We start from the raw sequence: 24,500 nt of genomic DNA on the forward strand, positions 1-24,500 counted from the left end.
GGGAAGCAGGCCCGGGCTGGCTGTGGGAAAAGTAGATAAACAGCAGTTTCACGGACACACAAAGAGACTGAAAACCCTGCACATTTTTAGCATGTGACTAGAATAATCCACCGCTGGGCCCGTGGCACCAAACGCAGCCTGATAAAGTACACGGGAAAACAGGGCCATCTGGGGGCCTTCGTCGTGAGTTAGAGTCAGGTGGGCTGCGTGGCTGTAAATGGTCACCCCCACGCCCCGTGCCCCCCTCGCCTCACTGGCTGGGTGGACTAGGGCACGTGGTTTCAATGCGTCAGGCCTCAATTTCCTCATTGGTAAACCTGGGCCCCACCTAGGAGGCCGCCATCAGCAGTCCACAAAGATGCCTTGGCAGGACCTGGGACACGAGTCTTCAATGAACGTTAGCTCTTGTTGCTACTACCATGACTGGGAGCAGCCCTGTGACTGATGTGCATGTCACCTCCAGCGCACACGAGGCTGGAACTTCTCAGGTCTGCAGCTGCTCATACTGGGGCCAGTTTCCTCTCCAGAAGGGGGCCGTCCACCACCACCCCCCTCCTTGGAGCCGCCTCCCTGAGAAACCATCCCTGCAGGCAGAGGGGCTGCTGATTCTTTTTTTGGGGGTTCACCTCCATTAGGAAATCACTGCCTGGGACATCTGGGTGGCTCAGAGGTTTAGCACCTGCCTTAGGCCCAGGGCATGATCCTGGAGTACTGGGACTGAGTCCCACGTCGGGCTCCCTGCATGGAGCCTGCTTCTCCCTCTGCCTGTGTCTCTGCCTCTCTCTCTCTCTCTCTCTGTGTCTCTCATGCATAAATAAATAAAATCTTAAAAAAAAAAAAAAAAAAAGAAAGAAAAGAAACTTCCTCACTTCCTTTAATTACGGCTTCATTTCCACTCCACATTCCTGGAAGCCAGGACGGCTATTACTCAGAGTAGGAATTATTAAAAAGTGTGGGTTACAGCCCAGTCCACTTCAGGGGTGGCTCTACCTTCAGAGGGACCGAGAAGGCACACAATATCCCCCCTCAGGGCATTCCAGAAAGGTTCCTTAGGAGAGTGAAACAAGCAATTTAGTTCACAAGTGTGGTTTGCATAGATGAATGCAGACATACAACTTTTTAAAAAAGCACAGTGTTGATTTGGTGGGGGGGGTCTTCAGCAAAGTCCCCTGAAGTCCTCACGATAGGATGTCTCCTTAAGACTGTAAAAACTGGGATCCCTGGGTGGCGCAGCGGTTTGGCGCCTGCCTTTGGCCCAGGGTGCGATCCTGGAGACCTGGGATCGAATCCCACGTCGGGCTCCCGGTGCATGGAGCCTGCTTCTCCCTCTGCCTATGTCTCTGCCTCTCTCTGTCTCTCTCACTGTGTGCCTATCATAAATAAATAAAATTAAAAAATTAAAAAAAAAAAAGACTGTAAAAACTGATGCATCACAGAAAAATCAGACACCGGCAGCATGCACTCGCTGCAGAGGTGGTTGTGATCCGTGTGCCTGCGAATGCTGGCCAAGGACCGGCATCGGGGCCCCTGGGGCTACTGCAGAACCACCGCGGGAAGCCCAGCCGCACCCCGGGCTTGCATGCTCTGTCCCCCAGGGACCAGCATGCCCAGCCCGAGAGGTGCAGCTGTGGCCAGCCTAGTGTTACCGAGGCACCAAGGAGCAACGGAAAAAGCCGCACAGCACTGGTGAAATACCAGTTTTACACCAAAAACCTCCAAGTGGGTAAGACTTTAAATCAGTCCACAAAAGGACACCGACGAAGCCTCGCCCATGTCAAGGGGTATACATGGCCCGGGGGGCACGGCCAACGGTGGCCGGTGGCCAGGATGGCTTCCTGGGGGACTCAGTGACAGCCCGAGCAGGCCTTGGAGGAAGAGCAGGGAAGCTCATGGCAGAGAGAGGGAGGAGTAAGGTTCCAGGGGGGAGCAGAGGCGGAAAGAAGAGGGGGTGTGAGGGGCAGGCATTCATGAGAGCGTGGGGCAGCGGATGCTGGCAAGGGGAGTGGAGGCAGGGAGCCTGCATCTTGTCTCGGGGCAGTAGGGGGGCACCGAAGGTGTCGGTGCAAGAGAGGTCTCTCCGGGTCTCCTTATAGGCCTTGCGCGTCACTTAGGGCTCCCAGACTGTGAGTCCCGTGGGGCAGGGGATTCCTTCCCGGCACCCAGGGAAATGCCTGGCATGTGGCACACAGACAGCAAACGCTGGTTGAACTAAGTGAGGACAGATGTGAATCCAGATTCCCATCATTCCCGGTCCAAGGAGGCATGGGCTTCACAGATGTCAAGTGATGGGGTTCTGGCCAACGGAAACCATTTCTCAAATGACCCCTGAGGTCAGCTCTCTGCCCACATGGCGATGAAGCTGAGTCCTGGGAGAGGGGAGAGGGGGCTGGCTGCAGACGGTGAACAGTCATGGCACAGCACCTCATCCTTCCAGCCTCCACGTCGATTCCTCCCAAACCCCAGAAGCCGTGGTGGAGATGCCCCGTCAAAGAGGGACGACAGCGGCTGCAAGCTTCCTTCTGTGGCATGCACAGCAGCTGCCACTACTGTGACCCCGCCATGTGTCAGGCACTGTACTGACCACCTTCTGCCCACTTGATCCTCGGGATAACCTCGAGACGTGGATACCACCACCCTCATCTTATAGGTGAGGACGTTGAGGTCCGGCGAGGCTAAGTGACTTGTAAGGTCGCATAGCTCATTGGGGCAGAGCCAGGTTCACACCGGTCTGACATCCAAGTACATGTTCTTTTTTTTTTTTTTTTTTTTGGTTAAAGATTTTATTTGTCTATTCGAAAGAGAGGTGGAGAGGGAGAGAGAGCACAGAGGCAGAGGAAGAAGCAGACTCCTCACTGAGCAGAGAGTCCGATACGGAGCTTGATCCCATCCCAGGACCCCAAGATCATGACCTGAGCTGACGGCAGACGTTTAACCAACTGAGCCACCCAGGTGCCCCCCAAGAACATGTCTTGATGTCTACGCTCACCGCTCCTTCAGAGGCCCTGATGTTAGGCCACAGAGGAAGGGAAGGTGGGCAGGTGCCCTCAGACGGGCAAGCAGAAGCGGGTGGGCTGAGAGCTGAGTGCTCCACCCTGGCTTAGGAGCAGGGCCTGGCCTGGCTGTGGCAGGAGGAGGTGGGGGGGCCTCTTGGATGCCAGGAGACTGGCTCCTCCCTCCTCCTAGGACACCCAAACCAAAATAGAGGGGGCGCGGCTGCCAGTGGGCGTGGGAGCGCATCACTCCCAAGTGAATCATGCCTGGGTGAAGGGCGAGGCCTGCGAGACAGCCCGACACTATTTCTGCTCAGCCTGTGCGACAGCCCAAGGCTGAGGAGCAGAGCTCTTGGCGAAGGGGGGCGGGGACAGGACATGCGCAGTCCAGCCAGGAATGCCACAGACACCCCACAGCCTTCCCCAAACCCGAGGGGACGCTGGGTGCCTGGCTCTGTTGACAGGACCCCATCTGTTGCCTTCCCCTGGGCCACAGTGCAGCAGGCATCCACAGGGGTGCCCGGCAGGGTGTCAGGTGCTCTGGGCCACGAGGGAAACGTGGTCTTACGACGCATTTCTGTAAGACTCCTTGACTTGTTCCCCCCAGCCCCCGGGACCAAGCACAATGCAAATGCGTTCTTTCCAATGAAGCCATACGCAGATACATGGTACCCACACCAGGAACGGAGAGTGCAGTTGAGGACACAGTTGTCCGCACGAACAATGGAAGAACACCACGAGGCTGCCTGTGATAAAAGGAGGGGTGACCTGCTGCAGCCTGCACAGCGGTAGTCTGGAAGGTGAAAAGGTACCTGGGGGCTCCTGATGCTGCACTCGGACCTGTGTGCACAGGAACTCAGGAGCCGGTGCAGGAACAGCTCTCAGCCCACCCCGTTCTGGGCGTGCACAGGGTCAGTGTGTGGGGCACTGGGGATCTGAGCCTAGTTTTCCCCCACGCTCCCCATCACGGGGCTTACCGCCCATCTGGGGAAGGGGAGACTCTTCTCCCCCCTGCACCTGCCCCCCATCACAGGGCTCGATGCCCACCCGGGGAAGAGGAGACTCTAATAAGAGAAGCAACACCACTGATGGTCAGTCCCACATGGTGGCTCTGAGTTTAGGCTCCGGGAGCCTAGGAGGAAGAGAAACCTGGCTGTGGAGATGCAAGGAGGTGAACTGAAAGGAAGGTCACCCAATACGGCAGGTCCCCAAGCCAGAGCCCCATGATCCACACCTGGGAGATGGTAAGTGGAGCCAGTCGAGGGGTCAGAGACCCGAGCCCCTTCCCAAATCTTCGCATTTCCCCACCTCCTTTGGGTCTGTTCCTTGAAGGGGCCACATCTCTGCTCTGGCAGGAGCTGACTTCCCCTTAGGAACAGGCACCTTTTGGGGAGTCTGGGCAGCTCTTCACGACCACAGCTTAACTAGCCCTCCTCAGTCACGGTGGGAGGTACCATTTGGATAGCCTGACCACCGACCCATCCCAGAGAATTGGAAAGGGAACCCAGAAAGGTTCCTAAGGTGTGCATTTAGGGCACACCCCCCCAGTCCCAACCCCCAACTGTGCCCCTGTTTCCAAGCCCATGGAGAGAGGAAAGCAGGAAGGAGAGAGGGAGGGAGAAAAGGAGTGGGGGTGCATCCTGCCGCACCTTGGTCCCAGCACATCCCAAGGCTCACATCTGCTTCCAAAAACCTTTTTCCTTTCGCATTTCTACCTTATACTCAAAAGTTTTTTTTTTTATGACTTACAGCCACAAGAGTCCTCCCTAATCTAAAGCCAGCGGGGCCATGAGAGCTGAGGTAATCTCCAGGGAGCCATAAGGTGACCAGACCTGCACACCTGGTCCTCTCCTGCCTCCTTCCAGGTGGCCGTCACCTGGCCCAGGCACAGCTCAGGGCTGACTCCACCCCTCCGTCCACAGGAGAGGGGCTCCCATGGTGCTACCTCCCACCTCCCGTTAGCGCTGGCCCCAAGCTCCCTCCCCGACTCCCCAGCCATCACCCATCCCCATGCTGGTGGAGACCAGCTGGTCATCTTTCCTCCTGGGTGACAGCAGGCTTGCCACCGTCTCTCATGTCATCACTGACACCTGGTCTGGGGGACAGCAGAGGCCTGGGGTTCGTCACTCCCTTCCTGCAGAAGGACTGGGAGCACCTCCCGTATATTGCCACTGCCCCGACCCGGGCCTACTGCACACATGCAGCCCAGCTCAGCCCAGTGAAATAGCCACCCTGATTCCAGGGGAGCCACAGAGGACGCCAAAAGCCCATGGTTACCCTCAGCTTCTTCCTCCCTCCCCACCCACTGCAAGGAATCCCCCGCTTTCTCACTCTCCCAAAGAACAGCTACTTCCCTGGTACTGGGGGCACTTGGAACAAAACTGCCTGGTCCAGGCATCACCCCCTTGGCCTTAAGACGACCACACTCCCTCGCTCAACACCACCCTGGAGAAGTTCATCTGTCCTTCCTTCCTTACATAGGTCAGAAGGGTGTGGACCGTGTAGATGTGGATTTTCCCACACGGTGTAGCAGTGGAGTGACAGCACCACAGCTTAACAAATCATGACTGAAGCAATAAGCAGTCACAGGAGCACTTAGGAAGTACTAGGTACTGAGCTGTTTGGCAGACACAATTCCACTACACCCTCACGGCTACCCTGTAAGGATGATATGGTTATGTTTTCCATGTTTCAGACGAGGAAGGAGAGAGAGGCTCAGAAAATCGAGGTCACCTCCCAAGTCCTATGGCTGGTGACTGACAGAGTCTGGATCGAGTCCCCAGTCCCCATACTAACCCTCAGGACCCTAAGCCAAGCCCCCATTCCTTCTGGTATACACCAGCACTGGCGAATACGGTGGCCACTAGCCATGTGTGGCTCCTGGGCGCTTAACTAAGGCCAGTGAATATCAGGAACTAAATTCTTCCTTGCATTTAGTTTTAATTACTTTAAATCACCACGTGTGGTTAGTGGCTACCATTCTGGACAACACGGGTATAAAATCATATTTTCTGCAAAGTACTTCCACAGGTAGCACCATATTATTCCTTTTTCAGGCAAATAGGGCAAGTAAAACGAACCCTTTCTGCAGATGAGAAAACTGAAACTCGGGGGTCTGCTCAAGTTGAATTCAACACGTCAAGTTCTCAAACTATTTTTCATCAACATGTCCTTTACTCAAACTTGACCTCTGACCTAAGGGCCAGGAGAGAGGGTCTTGACTCCACTTGGCTCCACTATTAAACTGACGCATGACTTTCTCACCTTCCCCTTCTCTGTGCTGAGAAATAAGAAGGATAGATGCACATAGCAGAGCATTCCAGGAAGTCTGGGGTATGGTCTCCTCAGACCAGAGGAACAGGTGGTCGGGATTCAAGATCCTTCTAACCTCCTGTGTGGCTCCAAGTCACTTTTCTAAAGGTGAGGAAAATTAGGTAGAAATTAGATAAGTTCTTTCCATTGTCCACAAGTCTTGCCCCAGAAGCCATAGTTAGGGGGGAAAATACTGTGATTCCACATACTGGCCTCCAGGACATCCCAGTGCCTTCGTAAGTAAGACCCAACTCCTGACCATTTCCTTTAGGACCAATCCAATCCACAGGACATCACCATTCCGCCCAAAATGGTATAATCCACTGAGTGGGCATTAAGTCCTTGCCAAACACCCTGGCACTCACCCAACACTCATTTCCACTCCTGTTCCTTTGTGAGATCCAACCGATGAGTCTCAGCTCTGATGCCCACACTACTGTCAGTTTATAATTGCACACTCATACTACAGCCAGGTTACAACCTCCTGGGGGGGGGGGGCGGGCAGGCAGACATCTAGAGGTGGAAATGAGTCGCACGAGAAACAAACGGAACGAGAATTTAATAAAATACAGACAGAAAATAAACCACGAGCCCAGCACCTAGTGACCAGCGCAATGTTATTTTTTTTCCCCTCTGGTCCCTGGTGAATGCCCCCTAATTCTGGGAAAGGCTCCCTTTCGTCTTCTGAGCCAGGCTTGAAGGAAGACTGCAGTATTTCAGCCTTGGGTTTCTAGCAAAGAAACAAACCCGGTTTTGTCATATAATTTTCTGCACCTCCACTATAATAACACATCATTTGTGGATCTATGCTAAAGCAAACACCATATGGTGGCTGTGTAAAAAGCTGTCCGGGGTTCTGACCTTCGAGATCTAAGGGGTTTGTTGGGAAAAGGAGACTGGGGGTGGGGGGTAGGGGGGGTAGAATCGAGACGGTAATGAGACACGGTGTCGGCAACCTGGACCGGGTGACATTTGGAGGCTCAATGTTGGAAAATGAGGCTGGTGTCAGGTTCCAAACACTCGAGGCAAAATCGCCAATAATTCTTTTTTTTTTCTTTCCCAAGTAAAAAACTGTTTCACGAAGTCTATTTTCTCAGTGTCTTACCACAACTCACTCACTCACACACACACACACACACACACTCACTCCAGCAGGGAGGAGGGTACCTGGGGCCACGGGAAACGACATCCTGAAGCATCTGGCTGGGGAGCTCCCTGCTTTGGGGGATGCCGGGGCCCTGCAGCTGCAAGAATGAGACAGATTTGGCCCTGTCTGCAGCCGGAGGTGTCTGGGGGTGCCCTGCATCCCTGCCACACAGCCCGGCTCCCTCCCACACAAGACCACTCCCTCTAATCAAAGGCCTTCTCTGTAGCTAAGCGGCTCACACACAAACTCATTCGAGAAAATTCAAAATACACAACATAGTTCTGTTATTCCTCACATACAAAAGGAGCCCCAACAGTTGGCACGAAGAGCAGCTGGACCTGTAAGATGGCTTTTCACGGAGGTGGGTCTGTAAGACTGACCTGCGGATCCTGGCTGGAACACGCGGAGTCCATTCTGAATACGTTCTGGAAGGCAACTGCTCCAGAATGAACGGACGCCCTCGGGTCCTCCCGCTGGAGGGGAAAAGTGCAAGGAAAACGAGCCCGAAAGCCACGTGTGTCTGCAGAAGACCTGGGTCTATGGCATCGGCAGCAAAAGCACGACGGAAGCATTTAGAATTGGTGCTTATGAGAAAGCAACTCAGAGGAGCAACTAGGCCTCCAGGAGCCCTGTGGGACTCCGAGAGACGGAGTAGAGTTTTGGGGCTAGAAGGGGCCACAGAAGTCGACCTAGGAAGGAGCAGGCTTGCCGTCTTATACCCAGAAGAATATGCTACCAGCTAGAATTTTCTATAATGATGATATCTTGTATCTATGCAGTCTGACATCATGGTCACCTTCGGCTACGGGGGCTCCATATGCGGCTCATGCACCTGAGGATATAGACTCTTAATTTAACATCAATTAAAATGTAAACTCAGTCACATGAGGTGAGTGGCCAAAATACTGGACAACACTGTAAAATCAAACCTCTGATCACTGTTAATGAAAATGCCCCCAAAACTGCCTCCGGCAAAGCTCTCTGACAATTACTCTTTTTCTTTCTTTTTAAAGAAAGCCAAGCTCAGCCAAGCTCACACCTTCTAACACCAGGATATCCAGTCACAAAACCTAGGAGGCCAACTCGGGAGCGGCCACCTTCTAGCCAAGATGGGCCCTGATGTGCGCCCCCCACCCCCAGGAGACGTTCTCTACCTGAGGGTTACCAATCCCGTGAGGCCACCGAATCCCTCCAAAGCACATCCAACCAATCGTGGGCCATGCTGCCTCACCTTCCCTGGCCAGCCAGGGGCAGCACCCCTAGCTCCCCTTCAAGGACTGCAGGTAGACTGCTCATATGATCCAAAAACTCCACTGTCTCAGGGCTCCCCTCAAAAATCCCAACCCGTTTGTCCAATAGAAATCTCAAAGTGTTTTGGCTGTTTTTTTTTTTAAGTTCAATTAACATATAGCGTATTATTAGCTTCAGAGGTAGAGTTCAATGATTCATCAGTTGTTTATAACACCCAGTGCCCATCACATCATGTGCCCGCCTTAATGCCCATCACCCAGCAACCCCATCCTCCTGCCCTTTCCTCTCCAGCAACCCTCAGTTTGTTTCCTAGAGTAAGAGTCTCTTATCATTTGCCTCCCTCTCTGATTTCGTCTTACCTTTCCCTCCCTTCCCCTATGCTCCTCTGTTTTGTTTCTTAAATTCCACACAGGAGTGAAATCATGTAACTGTCTTTCTCTGATTGACTTCTAGAAATCTCAAGGTTTAAGATGAAGTCCCGTGGCATACCCATGGACTGCATGTTGGCCTGTAAGTCTAGATCACTCATTTCAGCCAGTATTGATCATTATTAGACACCCCTCACATGCCTTCTCTACAGCTCACTTAAATAAGGAATAACACAAATTTCTGCCCTGCTTTATCATTAAACTTTCCATTTAATCCCCACAATAAGGAGGCAGAGGGAAGATCATACCTGCTTCACAGATGAGAAAAATACACCTGTCAAGGGTTTACAGAGGTGGAGTTAACGACCCAGCAGAAGACAGAGGATAATCTGGTGTCGCTTTGGCAGGTTACTTAGCCTCTCAGTGCTTCGGTATCACGTGTCAAATGGGAAATAACAAAAGCACCTGCCTCTTCGGGTGGTCGGGAGCTAGAGTCTGCACAGCACTTAGAAGACACTCTATGGAGTGTGCTTATCAATAAGGCTGTGATGTGTATGTGTGGGGGTGGGGGGACATTACCATATGCTTGTATACCTGGTTGTGTAAACACACACACCGTTGCTCTGTGCACATTATCCTACGTGTGAACAGTTTAACATATGCTTGGCAAAGTCCCAGCATTCAGTGCCTTTGCTATCGTCAATTATAGCTATTATTCTGTTACTGGTGTCAGGCCTATTAGCGTTTTGGTCTAACAGCCTGATGGGTCTCTCTATCCCAGCTCAACCTCTGCTCTCCCACCCATCGTCTCTAGTGAGGTCCCATGTGTCTGGCATCATCTTTGAGCCTGAATGAGGATGGGTGGGTCAGATTCTACCGCTGTGGTTTGAATCAGGTGTGGTGATGTCACAGCAGGAACAAGGTGGGTGAGATAAGAAAGATCATGCAGCTGGCAACCCCTAAAACCCTATAAGCAGTCTGGGAAATGGGGCAAGAACTACCACAGAAACTTCTAGAAGATGAACAGATTTCTGTTTGCAGGGAGGGCAGGCTATAAAATCCTCCCCAGCTCAGTTCCATTCCTTCCCAGAAACCAGCAAACCTCTTTCATCTGGGCATGTGCAAATTCAGCCCTTTGACATTTAGGGATGTGTGGGGTATCTGTCTCCTTCCCTCCCTCTCGGCAGGTGGGCTGCAGCCTAGAGCCTTACAAACTGCTGACTGGTTAGATTCCTCAGCAGTTGAGTGTCACCAATCCATGGCTTTTCAGAGCTGGCTGGCTGGGTAGAGAGTCATGTGCACCGCTGTCCTCAAAGGTTCAGCACCTCTAGAGAACTAGGATTAGTCCATGAATCCCCAGAGAGCTTCCCCAGTAGAGCTTCCCCAAGTTCTTTTTTTTTTTTTCTTTTAAAGAACTTAAAAAGATCTCTGCTAAACGTAAGGCTTTGGAGAGATTGCTTTTGATGGTTCTCCTGCTCAGGTGCAGATTCACAACCACCATCCAAGCACTTTGAGGTGTCCCTGCGAAATCCCCGGAGGCCCTGGGAGCTGATGAGGACCGTGGTCAAGTGGAACAGGGAGCAGAAACAAGCCGAATACACAATGAGGATTTTCTGAATGCAATAACCCATCTGATCCCAGCTGATAAAGTACCTGCACTTGCAGGGCCGTGTGCTGTCTCCTGAATAATACATAGTCCAGGTCCCAACTGCTGATGGCGGTGTAATTCAATGAGGGGGTCTCCCAAGGGGACAGGTCGGCGGACGCCACCATGCCAGGGCCTCGAGGACAAAGAATTCCCAGATCAAGTTTCTTCCCGACAACGCTGTCCAGAAACGCTCCTGTACCTTTCAAGGGATACATCTGCACTGATAAGAAGGGAGTAACAGTTCTTCTAAATGGACACTGGGCCCAGCACTGCCTCCTTGGAAGAATTCCATAATAGTTACTCCTTTCATGGGTTTTTCTTAACTCTTCAAATCCCTCGTTTTACTTATGTTAAAACCGACACCCACGGAGACCATGCATCCTACCCGAGGCCACACAGGAGAGGAGGTCGGAGCTGAGGGGACACCGGGGTTCCCGATCTTGACTCTTGCTTTCCTTCTCCGTCTCTCTCACTAGCTTCAACAACCTGAAAGATTTTCTACAGGAAAGACAGAGGCGAATGTGAAAACAAGAAATGCTGCCAGAATGGTCGAGAGCGCAGTGCAATAGTTGTGGATATGAAAAATCGAGACCGACCTAAAAGATAAATATACAGATGCCTCTCTGCTTTACAAAACCATTTACCATAGGATTCCAGTAAGTGGCCTGTTTTTCTCCCCTCTCCAACGTTTTTTGGGTTTATACCAATTGCATTATGGGAGAAGACGTACTTTTTTTTTTTTTTCCTGCCAGGTTTTTATTTCCAAGAAACCAAAGTGGTGATAAAAGGACTGTGACAGACAATGGTTATTGACAATAAGGAGATTCCCATTTTACAGATTAACAGAGAGGTCAGAAGGGAATTATAAGCCCTGGGAGGAACGAGGCGTCCAGAAACCTGATGCTTCCTCAGCTGTAAGGAGTTAATCCACTTAGATCGCATGCATAATGGGCATGATGATAAATTTATAATTATCAGCATTTTCACTCTTTTAAAATGCTATCACACATTCTCCTCTGGCGTCCCCCACCCGAGGCACAGCCATTTTCACAGCCTGGTGAATAAGCTGCATTCTTCTGGCTTTTAACAAACACCACACAGCGCCGTCTGTACCACCCCCCAAATTAAATCAGGCTTGTTGCAACACAGCTGCAGCTACCGGCTGCCAGCCTTTATGGAGGCCAGCGCCACTTCCGACGCGGCCGGGGGGGCTGGTCTCCTCAGCCCCCTCCAGCCCAAATACCACCGCACCCCCGGTACGGGGAGCCGGGCCCCGCGAGCAATCAGGCGCGGGCCTCTGGCTCCCAGGGCGGCTCCCGCACGGAGGGCCACCGAGGGCCACCGAGGCCCAGCAGACGGCAGGTGCGCTCCGCGGGGCGCGGCTCCGCTCCTGGCGAGTCCTCGTCCACCAACGCTCTCGCCACCTGTTTGCGGCGGGCATTAGCCCCGGGCAGGGCGACGGGCCTGTCCTCCGTGGTCACCGTCACCGACCGGAGGCCCCCCCTGCAGCGGAGGCGCCCGAGGTCACGCTGCTGCGTCGGGGCCAAGATTGGGCCCTCCTCGCAGTCCTCAGGGGTCCCGGACGCGGACGCGGTGTCTTGCCACAGGGAGGCCGTGGGTGTCTTCCACCCGTCCCTCTGGTGACTCGGAAATCTCTCGGTGGCCTGGCCCGCACGACAGCCCCCCCCCCGCCCCCCACCCCGGTCCTGTCTCTTTCTGTCTCTTTCTCCATTCGCCTTGATAGATTACGAGGCCCCCGGCAGGGACGGTTTCTTCCTCTCAGCCTTGTTTGGCGCATTGTCCTTGCAAGGCTCAAATAAAGGCCTATTATTAATGGTGACAATAATGCAATACTGTTTTCTCAAGGGCCTGCCAGACCAATGCCTCGCTGCTTCCTGCCAGCTCTCACTGGTGGCTTTCACCTGGGAGCCCCTGAGCTGTCGGGGGCGGAGGCTGGTACCCAGCACTGCCCTCCGCATCCTGCCACCGAACCCCTCTCTAGCTTCCCGAGGGCCCTGACTGTCGGACAGGGGAGAAGGGCCCGCTGCAGCCCATCAGAGTGCCAGCAGAGAACAAACACGGCAGCCCTGGGAGGGTGGGGGTGGGGGTGGGGGGACAAGACCAGGCCAAGGAGCTAATGCACCCCAGCTTTGTTTTTGAACTGAGCTCATTTGCAGCCCAGGGCGTAGACTGAAACAGCTCTGGGGACTCGTTCGGCATCAGGAGTGCTTCAAGGGTAGCTCTGGTTTTCATTAGGCACTTTGGGCCCGTGGAAGCTCTGACGGGTTAAGGGTTCATCTCTTGAGAAACACTGCTTTCGATGAAGGAGGGGACGCAGAGGGGGGTGTGTGTCTGGGCTCATGTGCAAAGGGTCCATGTGTGCAAGTGTGTGCATGAGAGCCAGGCTCATCCTTCACGTTTCTGAGCTCTGGCTAGAAATTCATTAATAAAGGCTCAGGGGGGGAAATCAAAAGGCTTTTATTGCAACAAAAGCCACCATCGGGATGAAGCAGGGTGGATGTGGAGGGGAGGTGGGGTTTAAACATAAGTTCTTTTGCAGGTTCTCAGCTTTTAATTAACATACCTCTGGGGACAGAGTCCTCACCTCTACCCCCACGCTTATAAACAGCAGGTCTGCTCTTGCTTTTACTTTTACTGTCACCCGTAGCAGGCCCAGGTAACCAAAGGAGCCAGGCTCTTCCTTGAGCCTTTCATACGTGTGGTTGACCTGTTTCTTGGGGAGGCTGGAAAGGCAGGCAGGTGCGGTACAGGGCACGTTCCCATCATGCACCAGCAGATCCTGAGCTTCTGCTGTGGACAGAGCTCAAATCTAGGCCCAGTGGGGAAACAAAGACCACGAGCCTTGATCTGCCCCCAGGATTCCTTTCTATCAAGTCCAAAGAGCAAGACTGTGCTCAGAAACTAGAGGCGTAGCTGACGTGCATGATACCACCACCCTGCTGCTCCTCCCCACAACCTCCCAGCCCTCCTGCTGACAATTCCTGGGGAGGCTGTGATCTGGGGGCCTAGAAGGGAGAACCCGAAACCATCTAACAGCAGGGGTGTGGGGGTGCTGTGGGCCCAGGGAGCTCTCCTTTCCACACTGACACCTTCACGGAACGTCTTTGACTGGCTTTGCTCTGTAAGATCAGTGGTCTAACAGAGAAGGTTCCCCACCTCCTTCTCTGGCCTTCCCAGGCTTCTCCAGCAGGACCACAGAAAAGGCTCCTGATCTTTTAGCAGCAGCCTGGAGAGGAGCACTGGGTGGGGAGCACGGTGTGCAGGGAACCAAAGGCTGGGATTCTAACCTAGACTCCCCTCGGTTCAATTTTTTTTTTTTTTAACTCTCTCGGCCCTGATTTCTTCTTCTGTGAAATGAGAGCTTCTATTTATGCTACCTCCATGATTAAATGGCAGCACATCAAGAGCACACATGGACTGAGAGGCTCCTTCCCTGGGACTGTGGACAGGAAGAGGTACAATCAGAGGTCTGGATACAGCTGGCATCTCTACAATACATTGGGGGAGCTACAGTGGACGGAGGCCCTTGGGAATCATGCTCGGTGGCCCTAATCCTTGGGAATTTGCCCAGCTACTCTAGAGGAGAGCTTTCAAATATGTTCAGAAAATCATCTTATTTGGCATTCTGCTGCCAACATTTAGTTGAGTTGATCACTCTTTCTGCCTCTCAGTTTTCCCCCGACACTGATCAAAGAAACCCAAACAGAGACTCAAAGCCAACAGTCAGCTATAATGCTCTCCTCGAAGAGGACCAGTGGTGGGTGTCATGGACTGGCCACTCTTCAGTACCCTCTGGGACCCTGACCTGTTCAGAAGAGTGTCCCGGGGCTACGGCCTTGGGCGGATGCAACACATCTTTGGGCCTGGTTCTGCAGGGCACCAACCTCCCCCTCCTGGTTTGGTTTCTCCATCCTTAGAATAAAGGGCTTAGCTTGGCTTTCCTGTAAATGCTCTTCTAGTCTAAGATTTCACAATCCCTCTACCCTTCAATGTCCTTGGTCACCAGAAGTGGGGGACTGTAATCTGGCACAAAGGGCCAGGAATGAGGAGATAGGCATTACAGAGCCTGCTCTTCCACTGATAACTCAGGACTTCGAGTCATCTTACTGGCTTATGACTCAGTTGCTTTATCTAAGGATAAAAGAAAGGGCTATAGGCCTATCCCTCTGAAGGGAGAAGCACAGACAAAGGAAGGAACAGAAGTGAATGCAGCCAGTTTGAGAGGCAGGTCTTTCACAGCCCTCAACACCTGAGCAGTGTGAACGGCCCACACGTTCACTTTCTGTTCCCTCCAGCGGAGCGAGGCAGAGGATGAGGCAAGGCTGCATCAGCATTTCTACAAAGTCACTGGCTGAGTCCTCAGACATCTCGGGGGCCCCACAGCCGTTCCCAGGCCGAACAGTGATGCTCTTAAGACCCACAGGTCACCCAGAAGGGTCCCTTCCACTGCTTGCCAGGAGCAGACCAACCTTCAAAAGGCAAATCCTTGAGCAAGGAGGAGAGAACACAGATGGGGGCTCCAGGTGCAGAGGCCTGGGATCTAGTCCCACCTCTACCACTAACTCATTGTGCGACTGTCAAGAAGTCCCATCCCTTGCTGGAGCCCCCGTTTCCTCGTCTGGGAGCTGAGCTAGCCTAGTGGAGCGATCCCTTCTGGCTGACACTGCGCACTCCTCCCGTCGAGCAAGAAAACAGTAGTGGGTCTTGTTATTTCTGAGCAAAGGCCCTAATTGTTCTCTACAGCATGAACTCCTCTATCTAAAAACCACAACCCCTGCCTCCCTCCCCCGGCCGCCCCCTTCCTCCCAGATCCGAGATCCGCAAGACTGTTACAGAATATTCAATTCTTTTTCTTCGGAGCTTGGGCTGAAGGCTCTGATGACTAAGCCATTGAATTTTAATATGCTACTGTGCTCCCCGGAGGATTCCTTCATTTCCCAGCTCCCACCTCCCCTGCCCCCTGCGCCCTCTGCGGACATGTGGTAGTCGTTAGGAACAGTTTGATGGAGTTTGGGCTTGCAGAGTAAAGGAGAGAAGGGGGAGGGCTTCTAGTGAGGCATGATAAATGGACACAACAGGCCAGAGAGCCACTCAAAAAATAAACATAAAGCTCCTTTTGAGTGAGCCCACTAAAAACAAATTCCAAAAAAAGCTCTCCCCCTCCCCTTCCTTTTTGTATGTGTATGTGGTGGTGGTAGGAGAGGGAAGTTCTCTTGATGTAAATGAACACTGCTCAGAGAAAGAAACAATTCTCTTTATTGGCAGCAACCAGAAGCGCGCACCGGGGCGCTGCCAGCCATATGTCATGAATGCTCAGTCCTCCAAAGCCGAGGCTGGGCATCCAACTCTCCAACTGTCCAAGAGGCAGCGGCCCTCAGGAGAGCCAGCCAGTGCTGGCCCAATTCCATGGAGAAACGTGGGTCCCCACCTCCCTGGGGGAAAGACTCAACTGGCCAGGAACACCCCATGTGCGCTCAGTCTCGCTGACTTTCTGAAACAGAGCCCTTCGCCGTCCCAGAGGACTCCCTCGGACTCTCTTTCCTGGATCCCAACCCCAGCCTCTTGCCCTACACCCCGATGCCTTTACTCCCCCTCCCCGCCCAACCTACGCTGCCACCCATACAGTTAAAAACCCCAGTGACACCAGTCACTGTGAGTGTCTGCAGGCATAGGAATGATGTTGTGGTCATAAGAGAAGCAACACTTTTTTTGGGCGGGGGTGGGCTGGGGTGGGGGAGATGTGTACTGCAGTAGGAAAGGGTGCAATGACATGAACTCTGGGATTATGCTTTCAAATACTCCAGCAGGGGACAGAGACACAGGGGAAGGAGGGTGGTAATATTCATAAGAGAGAAACAGTCTCCAACAAAATGTCAGACTTTCAGTGGTAAGAATTTCACTTGCAAGCTGAGCCTCTTCACGAGTCTGTGACCTGGGAGCGTCACAGCAATCGCCCTAGTGTGGACAAGCACAGCGTCTCAGAAAGCTTTTGGTGCAGATTTCACTTATGTGTTACGCAAGAGCTTGGGCAACGGGTGCTGCCTAAGAAGGAAGTGCATCAGTGTTGTTATGCTTTCCAGGAGGCCACTGGAGACTTCCCTTGTTTAATCACCTCCCAAGTTGGGGTTTTCTTTGGGGCATCTCCCCAAGGATCTCTTTGACACATTTTTCAGATGCCCTGCAAGAAAACTGCGAGTTTCCTCCTCTTCCGTTATTTCCCAATTCTAAATAACACATGGTGGATGGATGTAAAACACATCCCCCAACTCCGTTGTTTGATTTTAAAGTTACTGACTGAATTTTCCTTTTACGCATTTGAGAGCTCATGCAAACAAGTTCACACAACCACAGGAGAGAAATGCTCGATGCGCCTCCTGGGATGAGCAATAAGAGGCAGAGCAGCCATCACCTGGAGAGTGCACCCTTCTCGTCCCTCGGGGAGGATGCTCTGGACCAGCTGGAGGAACACTGCTCCCTGGACCACCCATCGCAGCCCCTGGGGACCGGAAGGCCTGGGTCTGAGTCCTGCCACCGGCCCAAACCTCGGGCAGCTCACTGAAGCCTGCCGCGCCTCTGTGGCCTCATTTGCAGAACAGGGTTATCACCAAGAGCCTTGAAAGGCATCAGCAGGCTGCACAGAGGGTGGGCAGGTGGCCCGAGGAGTTCCCTAGGGCTGCAGTAACAAAACACCCCAGATGGGTGGCTTCAAACAACAGAAATGTATTCTCTTAAGCTTCTGGAGACTCCAAGTCTGAGATCAAGGTGGCGGCAGGGCCAAGCTTTCTCGGGGCAGAGCCCTTTCTTGCTTCCTTCTAGCCCCTGGTCTGGCTGCCAGTCCCTGTTATTCCCTGGCTTACAGATGCACCCCTCCAATCTCAGCCTCTACCCGCACACGGCGCTCTTCTCCTTGTGTCTTTGTGCTCAAAGTTCCCTCTCCCGAGAAGGATGCTGGCTGGGTCAGATCAGGGGCCCACCCTACTCCATCAGGACTTCATCTCACTTACTTCATTACATCAGCAACAACCCTATTTCCAAATAACGTCACACTCTGAGGCACGGGGGGCTTGAATTTCAACCTATATATGTATTTTTTTTTTAAGATTCTATGTATTTATTCATGAGACATAGAGAGAGAGGCAGAGACACAGGCAGAGGGAGAAGCTCTCCTGCAGGGAGCCCGATGCAAGACTCGATCCCACGCCCCCTGGAATCACACCCTGGGCTGAAGGCAGACCATCAACTGCTGAGCCTCCCAGGTGCCCCTCAGCCGATCTTTTGGGGGACACAATTCAGCCCTCACACCCCCTTGCAGGCCTCTTGGAGTGGTTAGGGGCGTCTCCTATCAGCCTGTGGCTGAGGGGAGGAAACTGCCCACCAGGCCCGCTCAGCGGTTAATATGCTGGAGGAATGCCCATTCTGACAGGAACAGCCTCTTCTCCTTTTGCGGTTTTTGCTAAAAAGGGGACCAGTTGTATAAAAAATGCTGTGGTTTCCATCAGGAAGAGCCCCTAGCTAGAGCCCAGAGAATGGGACTTGCCAGTTGCTCCACGGCAGTTAAACAGAGAGAAATCCTTGGCTTTGTCACGGAGTGCAGATCCGCTGTGGGCCACAGAGGACGTGCCTGGGTGGTTTTAAAGATGTGAAAATATTCCTGGGGCCACCTATCCACAACAGTACGTAAGTCCAAAAGGGAGAAGAAATGGAACAAGGAGTGGGGGACTGAGTCCCTACCCTTCTATGTCCTTCGTAGAGGTTGGTAAGTTTTTACTGTAAAAGGTCAGACAGTTAAATATTTTATGCTTTGGGGGCCATCTGGTCTGTGTCACAACTACCCAACTTTGCCATTATATCGTGAAAGCAGCCAGAGACAATATGTAAACAAATGGGCACGGTTGAGTTCCAATGAAACTTTCTTTTTTCAGACACTGAAATCTGAACTTCATAGAAATTCTATGTACCATTAAACATTATTTATCTTTTATTGTCTTTCAACCATTTCAAAAGTAAACACCATTCTCAGGAGGCAGGATTTGTCCCATGGCCCCGGACCCCTGATCCTCACACCACCAGGTACCAGAGGTTGTTCGTTCGCCAACAGCATGCCCCTGCTGTCATATTACCCGATGTTTCGAGATAACTTTATATACTTTAGAGCATATTTTCACAGGATCATGTAACCCCGTCCTCTTATCCACCCTGTTGGAAGGCACACTGGACATTACCCTCATTTTACAGATGAGAAAACAGAAGATTCTAGTAAGTCAAATCTCCAGTTAGCAAGTGGTAACACCAGACAGAAACGTATGTCTTCTGACTCCCTGTCTGGCACCCCAGCTAAGACTCCACACATCACCCAGGTGTACTCCGAGCCAGCTACTCCCCCACACATGTACATTTGCGTCCACAACTCCCTGAGTCAGCACGTGTCATCGTCTCGGTCACTTCTCTAGGAATTCCATCACGACTGGGGTGTGGGTGCAGAGCGGAGCCTTCTCCTCCAGAATCCTTGCTTCCTAACTGGGGTGGCCAGGTGGGATGTGGACCTCGGCGGAGGATGCCCTCAGAGCAGCTCCCACTGCTCCTACACACAATAAGGAACAGAGTCTCAGGACCAGCCAGGGTCCTGGCTCCACATAGCTCCCGGTGCTTCTCATGGGCCACACTGTTCAAGACAGTGTTCCTTCTTCATCTGTGTCAGGAGTTGACACCGAGATGCTTACGGGGTCAGGGGGGCAGATGCCACTCAGCTTTAGCCAACTGTTGTCAGATCAGGACACCTCTGAATTTTAAACGATAGCATATGATTTATTTTTTTTTTTTAAGGGTACTAAGTCAAAGATACCTTCTGTGCAACCTCTGTGTGCAACCTCTGTCCTGAAGCCTGTCTCTAAACTTCAGGCAGGGGATACCATCGTGTGGTACATAAGGTTGACTCTCTTTCCCCAAAACACTCATAACTGGCAGCCAAAGGTGTGGGTGGGTGGGTTGGTTTTTGGAGAGGAGACAAGGAGAAACAAGCAGCCACATGACCCTGAATACAGCAGTACAAGGGGAAAAAAAAAAGGGCTCGGTATTTGGAAGTAGATGAACACTGAATTATTCAAGGCAGGTTCAGCCCAGGGCAGAAATAGAAAATAAGTCCTTGCCATGTCCCTATTTAGACTAAATTGAACTTGACGGTATCCCGTCACAAGACACCTTTGATGGAAATGAAGATGATAATCACTGATGCCATCCAGCATGGTGATTGATAATGTTCCCTCTTCCAAATCGCAACAGTGTCCTTGAATCCCAGCAAGGTGCTTGGCTTGGGTCCAACATTTAGACTCTGGATCCAGAGGAAGGGGCTCAAGGCTCAGTGAGTACCCTGCCCCCAGTTTACACTCTATAAATACTTATAACTTGCCTTTTGCACCATGACCCATTACGTGCTCTCTGATGGTAGAACCACATTGTGGTCATTCTTGAAGACCTGGTCTCCTCTGTGCCAAACCTCAGCAGAGGCTTCGACTGGCTAATGCAATGCTGTGTGTAGCGCCCAGTGGGGGCCCAGTGTTTGCTGAGCCAGCAATGGAAATCAACACTCATGGAACATTCATGCCCTGGGTGCTTTATTCCACTTGATATTTATAATAAAACAAGGAGGTACTGTTATTGTTCCCATTGTACAGATAAAATAGAAAATTAAAAAAAAAAAAAACCCAAAACGAAAAACCAGCATTAGTTTAAGTGACTTTCTTAAAGCTAGAAAACCTGATGAGAAGTCAAGCTGGGATTGGAACCCAGGTCTGATCCCCCAAAGTCCACTCTTTCACTGGGATGTGAGAAACACCTGCAATGCAGCCCCAAGGACATCCCTCCAAGGCCTGTTAAGCTCATGTGGCCAGCACACCCTTCATGGCAGGAAGGGGACTGCTGGGAGGAGCAATGGGAGAGGAAAAAAGATGATGGCAGCTGCCTGAATGGATTCCTCCTCGGGTCTGCCACAGAGCTTACAATGTCCGGGGTTGTTCCAAGGAGTTACCCATCACCCATGGAGATCGACAGTGGAGCGTGACAGAGTTCCCACATCACACGCCTTCTAAAATCCTCCAATAAAAAATAAATAAATAAATAAATAAATAAATAAATAAATAAATAATCCTCCTACTTCCAAAGGTGCATCCTGCACTCATGCTCTGGAGTCAGGAAGGCCCCATGGCCTCACGACTTCCCAGTGACTGTATGTCACTGTTCAAGCTCGCCGGGCCTCAGTTTCTCCATCTGTAGGTGAAGGTATTAAAGCACCCACACCTCCATGGGTTGCTGGGAGGATGAAATAAAATAATGTCTGTAAAGTGCTTAGCACAGTGGTTGACATACAATTAGGGTGCAATACAACGTTGGCAGTAGTTTGTTGGAACCTTTAATTTTGAAATAGTTATAGATTCACAGGCAGCAACAAAAATTGTACAGAAAGGTCCTTCACCCAATTCCCCTGGATGGTTACATCTTACATGAACTACAGAACCATAGCAAAACTAAGAAATGGACATCGGAATGATGCATATGTATAGGTCTATGCCATTTTATCATTTTTTATGGTTTGTTTTTATGATTAAAACCATTTTATAGGGATCCCTGGGTGGCGCAGCGGTTTGGCGCCTGCCTTTGGCCCAGGGCGCGATCCTGGAGACCTGGGATCGAATCCCACATCGGGCTCCCAGTGCCTGGAGCCTGCTTCTCCCTCTGCCTATGTCTCTGCCTCCCTCTCTCTCTCTCTCTCTGTGACTATCATAAATTTAAAAAAAAAAACCATTTTATAATTTATAACTACCATGAGAGGCAGTACAGAGCTGTGGTCAAGTGTGCTCATTCCAGGCTGCCTGGGTTCTAGAACTGGGTTTGGCCATAACTGGCTGTATGACCTTTAGCAGGTTACTTAACTACTCTGTGCCCTAGTCCCCTACCAACAATAATAGAACTTCTCTGGCAGGATTATTAGGATTAAATAACTTAATATGTGTTAGGCGCTTAAATAGTGCCAGGTAGGCACTTAAGAAAACACTCTATGAATTTTAGCTCCTATTATGTTCATGATTCTTACTATTTCTGGGACCCAGGAAGAGAGGGGGGGAAATAATTTTGGCCTGGTTGTGGAGCTCAGACCTTTCTTCTCCCTTTGGTTGCTGGTCAGGATGCTTTACAGAAGTGAGCCAAGGAAATACCGGGCATCTGCTCTTGTTGCTGTTTTGTTTTGGAATAAACCTTGGTTGCTCTCTGGAGAAAACTCAGGCAGTGTAGGCCTGAACCTGCTCTGGGAAGGCCTTGGGTCTCTGTTGTGGAACCTCGATGGACTCTAGGTTCACTGTTTTGGAAAGTAAGCTGGCAGGGAGCGTGGGAGGGTGAGAGCTGGCTGGCTCTACTGGCCTTTCTACCTCCCAAAGGCCAGTGCTTGACCCCAGCTCGCAGTATCCCAGAATGCCCAAGCTTTCTCTGAGAGACTCCTCCATCCATGTGACTGGTGGCCCCACAGATGGGATTCCCGGGGGGAGCAACCTTAGCAGACCTCAGAGGTGGGGGATGTAAAAGAAACCCATCCTGACAATGGGCCCGTGGGAGGAGAGCTGATGGTGGCCACGCGGTCTGGCTGCAAGGTCCGAGTTCCTAAGAACCTGCATGCCCTTGTGCACTAGTATTGGAGCAACGAGGAAGGAAATCAGACACATGCAGCTGCATGGAGGGCGTCACCCCAGACAGGCTCTCATCACCCCAGAGGGATGACAACCATCATGCCAACAACTACCATTTACTAAGCACTCACTTTGTGCTAGGCACACAGATGAGGTACATCGCCCCAACATACAGTAAAAGAAGAGAAGGTAGGGGAGGCTGAGAGCAGCTAAGCCACAGAGTCAGGATTTAAACCCAGGCTCAAGAACTCACCCGTTGGGGGATCCTTGGGTGGCTCAGCAGTTTGGCGCCTGCCTTTGGCCCAGGGCCTGATCCTGGAGTCCCAGGATTGAGTCCTGCATCAAGCTTCCGGCATGGAGCCTGCTTCTCCCTCCTCCTGTGTCTCTGCCTCTCTCTATCATGAATAAATAAATAATTAATTAATTAAAAAAAAAACTCACACGTTGGAGCTATGAGCCACAGGGCTGCACTCCCTACCCCACAGCCACAGTTCCTCAAGGCTGGCTCTCATTCTGCCTTTCACTAGTGCTATGATGCATGCTTGGCTCGGGTCTGGTTACAGCCCTTTTTTTAAAAAAGATTTTATTTATTTATTCATGAGAGACAGACACAGAGAGAGGCTGAGACACAGGCAGAGGGAGAAGCAGGCTCCATGCAGGGGGTCCCGTGTGGGACTCGATCCCGGAACCCCGGGATCACGCCCTGGGCCCAAGGCAGACGCTCCACTACTGAGCCCCACAAGCATCCCCATGGTTACAGCCCTTCTAGGATGATCTTATGCATCCCTGCATTAGGTAGTGGGTTGGAATGGTTTGTATATATTAACAAACAAAACCCAGCACACGTCAGCTGGATAACATTTTAAAAAGAAAAGACAAGGTTTTTTGTTTTGTTTTGTTTTTTTTTTTCTTTTTTGGCCAAGCAGGTCTCACTGCCTTTCATATGGGAGATAAAAGGTCAGACCCATGGACTTGCAGAACCGCACCGCAGTCTTGGGATCCTAGCAGACACGGGGTCAGCCCGCCCTGGCTCGGCCTGGCACAAACGCTGAGCAGAGGTGCCTTGAAACCCCATGGTGCATCCGGGCCCTGGAAACCTCTCCTGCTCTCCCACTTCCAGCCTGCTCTCGGCCTCAGCGGAGGCTGCCGGTCATTCCCGACTACGTGGGGGGCGGGGGGTGACGGTGGGCGGCGGGGAGAACGGGACCAGCGGCCTTGACCAGCCCGGGGGCAGCACCTGCCCGGGTGGTGACAGGCGCCTGCGCTCTGGATCTCTCACTCTACTCCCCGGGCCTGGAGCACCTGCCAACTACACCAACCACGGGCCGCATACACAAGGACGCCCTCCCCTCCGACCCCGACCCCGACCCAGACCCCGACAGGGAAATGAGAGCCCATCATTCGGCATCTACTTAGCTTGGATGCGCGCCGGCATTCCCTCCTCCGGTCCTGCATGGGAACAGGGCCGGGGCCCCGGGCACCGCTCTGCAGGGGAGTCAGAGGTGCGGGCAGGGTCCCCCTCGGCCTCTTGGAGTTAGGGCCATACAGCATGTCCCCAGGACAGCTGGTGGACGCCCCACCCGCCCCCGCGAGGAGGGTTCCGTCCTGCCCGCCTCGGAACCGGTGCGCTAGACGTTCTCCAGAGCCGCCCCATGGAGGGGACAGGGGGCCAAGGCTCGCCACGAGCCTCCCCTGAACATCAGGCATCATTTTCCTCCCATTCTGCCCTGGGAGGGGCTGGCACAGCACCAGGACCTTTCACTTCCCGTCTCGCAACAGTCTGGGAGGACCCTGGGCCCGGCTGCAGCTCCAAGGCCATACGTCCTCCCCATCCGTGGGCGTCAGCTCTGGGTCTCCTTTCTGTATCATCTCTCAGCTGCTGCTACTGAGCTGGTATGGCCAGTTTTCCCCGGCCTGCTGGGTCAAGTTGAGGATAGTTAATTATGACAGCGGGCGAAGGAATAATCATACATCCCGCCGCCCTTTCAAGTCAAGAACACCACCACCGAGCCGCACGCACTGCTCTATCGGGTCGGCCGTGGTCGTCTTCACAGGTGAGCGGAGCGACAGCCAGAGGAGGGACCATCCTGC

At 52.4% G+C, this 24,500-nt stretch overlaps 1 protein-coding gene across 2 annotated transcripts in view; it reads right to left on the reverse strand.

Moving 5' to 3' along the window:
* The window catches only part of ABTB2 (ankyrin repeat and BTB domain containing 2), a 166,964-nt gene that overhangs the window by 73,667 nt on the left and 68,797 nt on the right, over positions 1–24,500 (reverse strand). Inside the window, exon 1 of one of the 2 annotated variants that reach the window (XM_072759100.1) lies at positions 10,722–10,982. The exons of the other annotated variant lie outside the window; for it this stretch is intronic. The gene's annotated coding sequence lies outside the window, so the exon portion shown is untranslated. Of the gene's footprint in view, positions 1–10,721; positions 10,983–24,500 lie in introns of those variants that run through there. 2 annotated transcript variants of the gene reach the window in all.

Source organism: Vulpes vulpes, chromosome 5, assembly GCF_048418805.1.
Source record: "Vulpes vulpes isolate BD-2025 chromosome 5, VulVul3, whole genome shotgun sequence".
Classification (NCBI taxonomy): domain Eukaryota; kingdom Metazoa; phylum Chordata; class Mammalia; order Carnivora; family Canidae; genus Vulpes; species Vulpes vulpes.